Source organism: Asparagus officinalis, chromosome 5, assembly GCF_001876935.1.
Source record: "Asparagus officinalis chromosome 5, Aspof.V1, whole genome shotgun sequence".
Classification (NCBI taxonomy): Eukaryota; Viridiplantae; Streptophyta; class Magnoliopsida; order Asparagales; family Asparagaceae; genus Asparagus; species Asparagus officinalis.
In genome coordinates this window covers 55,148,827-55,156,289 of record NC_033798.1, presented here as the reverse complement: position 1 = coordinate 55,156,289, position 7,463 = coordinate 55,148,827, and positions in this window count along the sequence as shown.

Below are 7,463 nucleotides of genomic sequence, written 5' to 3'. Positions count from 1 at the left end.
ACCACCCCACTCCCACTTAGTCAAACCTTTAAATAGTTAGGGCCACAACCAAAATCCCCTATCGATTCCTTCTGTGAATGAGAGGTCCACTTCCAAATTGGACGATTAAACTATTAAATAGTTAGAATCGTTCCAAATCTCATTTCGTAAAACCTTTAAATATTTAGGACCACAACAAAAATCCCCTCTCGATTCCTCCCATGAACGAGAGATCCACTTTCCAAATTAGATGATTAAACCTTTAAACAGTTAGGGTTGTTATAGTCCCATTCGGTCAAACCTTTAAACAGTTAAGACCACAACCAAAATCCCCTCTCGATTCCTCCCATGAACGAGAGATCCACTTCCACATCGGATGACTATACCATTAAATAGTTAGGGCCATTCCTCCATTCCTACTCGGTCAAACCATTAAACAGTTAGGATCACAACCAAAATCCCCTCTCGATTCTTTCAATGAATGAGAGGTCCACTTCCAAATTGGATGATTAAACCTTTAAACAACTAGGGTTGTTCCAATCCCATTCGGTCAAACTTTTAAATAGTTAGGATCATAACCAAAATCCCCTCTCGATTCCTTCCATGAATGAGAAGTCCACTTTCAAATTAAACGATAAAACCTTTAAGCAGTTAGGGTCATCTCAAACTTCCGTTTGGTCAAACCTTTAAATAACTAGGACCAAAGCCAAAATCCCCTCTCGATTCGTCTTATGAATAAGAGGTCCACTTTCAAATTAAACGATCAAACCTTTAAATAGTTAGGGTCATCTCAAACTGCTATTTGGTCAAACCTTTGATAGTTAGGGTCAAAGTCAAAATCCCCTCTCGATTCCTTCTAAGAACGAGAGGTCTACTTTCGAATAGAACTATCAAACATTTAAACTGTTAGGGTCGTCTTAAACTCCTATTTGGTCAAACCTTTAAATAGTTTGGACCAAAACCAAAATTTTCTTTTGGTAAATAAGAGTTTTACATCTACATTAGGCGATCGAACCTTCTTACAATTAGGGTCATTTCAAAATTCTTGCTTGGTCAAACCTTTAAATAGTTAGGGACGAAGTCAGAATTTCATCTCGATAAACGAAAAATTCATCTTCAGATTTAGGTAACCAATCCTATAAAAGTTAGGGTTATCCCGATCTTTTTTATTCTTGGAGTGGAGATCCCACTCTTAGTTTCACCTTTAGGATTCTCGAAGTGTAGATCCCACTTTGAGTTTCTTATGCAGTAGGAGATAGAATATAAAATTCTTTCTCTCCGGTATCAGGTTCGTTTTTACCCCAAGAGAAGACCTAAAGATAGAATATAAAATTCTTCCTCTCTAGCACCGGGTTCATCTTTGCCCTAAGAGAAGACACAATCCATGACTTACACGCATGGGAGATTTTATCTTAATCCCTAAATAGAGATAAGTCTGTATCTAACACGTGCTGTCGGGTGGCGCATGTTGGGTGGAGTGAAGCTTATGCAATTCAAGTTGAAGATCCAAGTTCAAGCTTCATTCGCAAGTTTACCAAGTCGAGCTTATTGAAGACCTTCATCATGCTTGGGTAAATTAGTTTAAGTTTATACAAAAATGAATTTATGAAAATATTGAATTATTTGTTTAAGGACTTCATAACAATATTTTATATCAATTCATTAAGTCTATAAAATCATTTTACAAAAGTTTTAATATTGTGTTTATGTCAAATGATAAGAACATGTATGTTTAGTTTTCATGTTTTTTGACATATTTAAAAAATGATGAGTTTTCACTATTGAGAAGTGCAATTCCAAAAATTCTTTTTGTAACATGTTCATTTACATGTTTACAATGATTTTCCAAAGTTTTACATTTTTAGAATTTATTTGCTATTTTAAAGGCACTTCAAAAATTAGTTTTACTATTCAAATCATGCTGATATAGTGTTATCAGTCGACTGATGAATGTGTTCAATAGGCTGAAGAAAATGCCTAGAATAACAAAAAGTTTCTGTTTTGTTTTGGTCGACTGACCAGTCGACTGATAAGGTCATCAGTCGACTGATAAGGTCCGTCAGTCGACTAATGAGCTGGAAAATGTCTCCAACGGTCAGTTCATTAGTTGACTGATGAAAGCCGTCAGTCGACTGATGCTATAACGACTAGTTTTTTCAGCCTTTTATAGATTTAGGTTTTTAGTCTTTTGGTCTTGTTTTCTGTTGGCTTTGGGGTTCCTATAAATACCCCTACATATCCTCAGTTCTAACAAGAGAATGTTTGAAAACAAGTTTAAGAGTGTTTTAACAAGGGTTCGAGTTTTAGTTTAAGTTTGTTTAAAAATCTTTTAAGTATTTGAGAGTTTGTTTTGTGAAGACAATTTCACAAGAGATTGAGGAAGATCATCCATTGGTGTTTGAGCATTCAACTCTTCTCCCTCTCTCTCTTGATCTATAGAGAAATTTTCCTTAAACTCAATTCTAGCAATTTATATGTTCTGGTCTTAATTTCCATAAGCTAGATTACAATATTGAGTTTAAATTGTTTTTATTAAATCTCTTTGTTATACACACCTACTTGAACTTATTGTATTTTCATTCATAGTATATTTGGGATTGTGAGAGATTATAATATTGAGTTGTGCTTAATTGAGTTCTCATATTGTTTAGAGAACAAATCATTTGTTGTGAGCTTAATTGTGAGGTTCACTTTGTATTACACTAGTACACCAAGAGGAGTGTGTGGTGAGAGACGAGGTCATCCCAAGAGGAGTGAGGTAGCTAGTAATGCCTAAAGAAAGGTTATAATTCCTAACACTTGAGGGAGACACGAGCTAGAGACCAACAATTGAGGTGGTAGTTAGTGTAGTTACATTGTGAGTGATTGTGAATGTTGATCGGTGAGCATTGAAAACCTATATTGTGAGGTGTAAACGTTTTTGGGTAAGTGTAGAAAACCCGGTGTGATAGTGGAGACCTCCTCGAGGTGAGGAGCAGAGATGTAGGTCGTGGGTACCGAACTCCGTCAACATATCGTTTGTTTGTGATTGCATTGGCGCACATATTTTTTTGTTCATATCTTATATCGCTTTTGTATATTACTTGTTGTTTATATTGCTCACTATCTAGTTTAGATTATTTACCCTTGTGTTACTTGTATATCCTTGCACATATATTTGTAATATATCATTCTTGCTAGGATATATTTGTTAGTAAGTTTTAATTTGTCATAAATCGGATTAGATTAGCATAAACCCTATTCACCCTCCTCTAGGATTCTTTCCAAGTGGTATTAGGGTGCTTTCAATTGGTATCAGAGATTAGTGCTCTTTGATTTAAGGTCTAACCACCTTGAGTTAAAGATCCAAATTATCTTTTGTGCTAATCTAGTTTTGAGATTATTTGTATCTTACTTGCATATATTTTATATTATGGATATGCATGTTGCATCTTGTTTAGGCTATAATCCTAGTGTTGCTCCTAAATTCAATACTTTCCCCTATGCTTAATGGTGTTTTAGATTTAAAATATTTTTTCAATCTAAAATTATCGATTTATGGGAAGTTATTGATTCTGCTTATATTGTGTCCATGTTGGAGAAATCCAAGTGGAGCAAACATGATAAAAAGATGTTTACTATGAACAAGCTTGTGTTAGAATTTTTATTAAATGCATTTGATTCATCAATGTCTAACAAGCTTGATTCTTTTGATAGCGCTTATACATTATGGAAATTATTAGAAGCGCATCAAGGGAACTTGGAGGCGATCCGACTCTTTTGATAGCGCTTATACATTATGGAAATTATTAGAAGCGCATCAAGGGAACTTGGAGGCGATCCGACGAACTTTGACGGTTTCCTCTTCAAATTCTATTGAAGCATCACCTTCATGCACATGTCCACTAGGGGATAACCCTAGTGTGGTAAGCGATTCCGATTCTGAAGATGAATTGACTATTAATGAACTCGCTTGTGCATATGATACATTAACGAATGTTTACAAGAAATTGCATAATATTTTTACTAACTTAAAAGGCAAGCATGTTATTTTAAAATCCGATCATTAGAAGTTAGCGTCCAAATTTGATATCATTACTCAAGAAAATGATGCTCTTAAAGAAAATAATGCTCTTAAAGAAAATAATGATATGCTAAATTTGGAAAATAATAATTTGAAATTGGATATTGCTAACTTGACTCATGACAAAAATAATACCATGTTAGAAGTAAAGAACATAAAATATGATACTGCTTCTTTTATAAATGACTATATATGTTCTACTTCAAATAAAAATGCATATGTGCCTAATAATGAAGATTTGAATCTTGTGAATAAATGCATTTTATCTTTAGATTCAACTTTGAAAATATGCATTAATAACCATAAGAAACTTATGGACAAATGTGTTAAATCTAGTGCTACAAAATCACCTACACACTATGCACACTTGTATAGCAAAGTTTACCAATGCTAAATTTACGGTCGTAAAGGCCACATTGCTAAATTTTGTTATGATGCACACAAATCTTCTAAAACTAATGCTTCTTGTGCATCTCATAAGGCTTCTTCATCACACACACATGTACATGCACACACTTATAAAGTTTATCATAAGCATGCTCATGTGTTTAAATGTGATTATTGTGGTCATTTTGGTTATTTGACCAAATATTGTTAGATTTGAAAAGAAAATCTAGTTTGCCAAATGTTTCTAGTAGACCACATGTTTTTAAGTGTGATGTTTGTGGTAGGTTTGGACACTTAGCAAAATTTTACTTTGATTTACAAAATATTTCAAAATCACAAGTTGTTCCTAAAGAACTACCTTTGTTTAATGATATTTCACATTTGTAAAGAACTACAAATAAATTTTCTTTGTTTGCAAATAGTTCCCGTGCACTTCCACATGGTCATCATAAATAAATGCATCCTTTTCATTGCACTTATTACAATCGGATGAGTCCTTTGAGTAATTTTTGCTATGATCGATCTCGTACACTAAATGCGCTCAAATGAGTTCATAACCCAATGGCTTTGAGCTTAAAAGATAAAGGGCATGTCCCTAAATCTTTTGATATTGTCATGCCCCGCTTCCCAAAATACCCGGGAATCAGAACGTGAACAAGCCCGCGACGTATTATATTGAGAAGAAATATACATTCCATTTTTTTTCTTTTTCTTCTCAATCCAATACGCTAAGCGTCAAATACATAAATCTCAATCACAGATCCCTGATCATAATAGAAAGAATATAAAGACAATCCAGAATAAAAAATAAATATATCATCCATGGTAAATCATCCCAGACATAAAAATATGGTACTACAGAAAAGGTCCAACTAGGAATAAAAATACATAGTCTATGATAAAATAAAATACTAATAAAATAATTAAATCCATCATCAAACTAAAAAAATATTGTAAAGAGTTCTAGTGTTCATTAGCTACTACAGAAGAAACTACTACGCTTCAGCTTGTTTCTTCTACTCCATCTGCAAGGCGCTCCTATTAAGAATCCCCTGGCTCTTATATGATTCCGAACTGAGGTTATCCGTCTCCTAAATCTGACGAACACCAGAGAAAACAGGTATACGTCAGCGTTCATGGCACACGACATGATCCTACAAGAGAGAATAGGGTGGTCGAATGACCAAAGAAATGACAGTAATAATAATAATAGAAGCATGCAACTGGAATACTAATAATCTAAATGCAATTTATCACTTGAATGTAATAATCAGAAGAATCCAAGAAAATCAACCAAGTAACAAGTCAATCATGCAGCTAGCGATCAGAATAATCATCCAAGTAGCAAGGTCATACAACTAGATGGAATTAATACTTACAAATCTACAATTCGAGACGTAGTACGTCGAGCGAAATAATCCAAACAAGGAAACCCTCATGTATATACCATATGTCTTAATTTGTAGATAATTAAGTATTAATCCCGATCTATGTATGAAAAGAAATATAACTGGCATATATCTTACAAGAATCCAAACTCATCTAAGTAACAAGTCATGTAACTAGCCATTCTATAACAAGTCACTGGTCCAACAGACTAACCCTAGTGCGTATCGGTTCACCGGAGCAAGCCTGGAAGATACTTTCACTAACCATGTGTGAATCGGTTCACTGGCCCAACAAACTAACCCTAGTGCGTATCGGTTCACCAGAGCGAGCCTGGAAGATACTTTCACTAAACACATGCGAATCGGTTCACTTGCCTAACAGACTAACCCCAGTGCGTATCGGTTCACCGGAGCGAGCCTAGAGAATACATAAACAGTCACATCTGATCACATGAACCAAGACTTCCCTTCCCAGCTCTTTTCTTATTTTCCTAAGTCAACACGACACATGTCTCTAGGTCTTGTACATGACACGCAAGGTCACTAAAGTCATAACTCCTAACTGTTGTCAATCACAACAAGAAACAAAATAAATAAATACAACCAATCATGGCATATCACATAATTAAAATTAAGAGTTATAATCATGTTAAGAGCATAGGAATTAACTCATCTTCATACTATTTTTCTGTACACTACAATCTACAACTCTAGTATGTCTGTCCATATTTGCGATTCTTAGCTTACACCCACTCGCATCAGTAGTACTATTGTCTTATCTTGTTGCCTATGCATTTCACTCCATCTATTATGTTCACGTTTTAATGTCTGGCTCATCACTTATCGTTACAACATTTAGTATATTTGCACTAGATAGCTTTTATCATTTTAATTCTACATGCTATCTACAGTTTAACCCTCACTGCCATTATACATTAGTCTACTATCCTGACATCGATGCTGCTAACATCTACAACTAATTATGACTGTATATGTACTACTCCTACATAGCCTTCATTAACATGTCATACACAATCAAACTGTACCATGTGAAATAACTACAACAATTAACGCAATACCGTACAAAACACATGCTCTATACATTGACGAAAACCAACATGCAACAACAACCTTGCCAACACATGTTTAAGAATAAATGTAATTAATAATCGTACACAAAAACACTCCTCCGCTACAATTGTTGACAAGATCAGACAACACACTACTATGTATACTACCTAAATCCTAATAAAATTCCACTAATGCATGTCCATATATCTCAATCTAATTCACGTTCAATAGTTCACAATACACACACATCAAATACATCTACTTATGGATCTTAAGAATATAGTTGAAGGGAACAGATCTACAAATTTTGATGAAGAACACAATTGAGAAAGGAGGTCTTGCCTACGACGAGTCGGCTACGGGTGTGGCTAACAGCGTCGGCGGGTGGAGCAGATCCGATGGGACGAACTGGAGGGAGGCTAGTGGTGTCGGCTTGGACTATAACAACGACACTGGTGGTCGAGGCTTGGGGACTAGTCAGCGATGAGGTGGCCAAAGACGATGTGTGGGTCTGGTACGTGAAGGCTAGACAGATGGAAGAGGTCATGGTGGTCGCGCGGCTGTGATGGATCTGA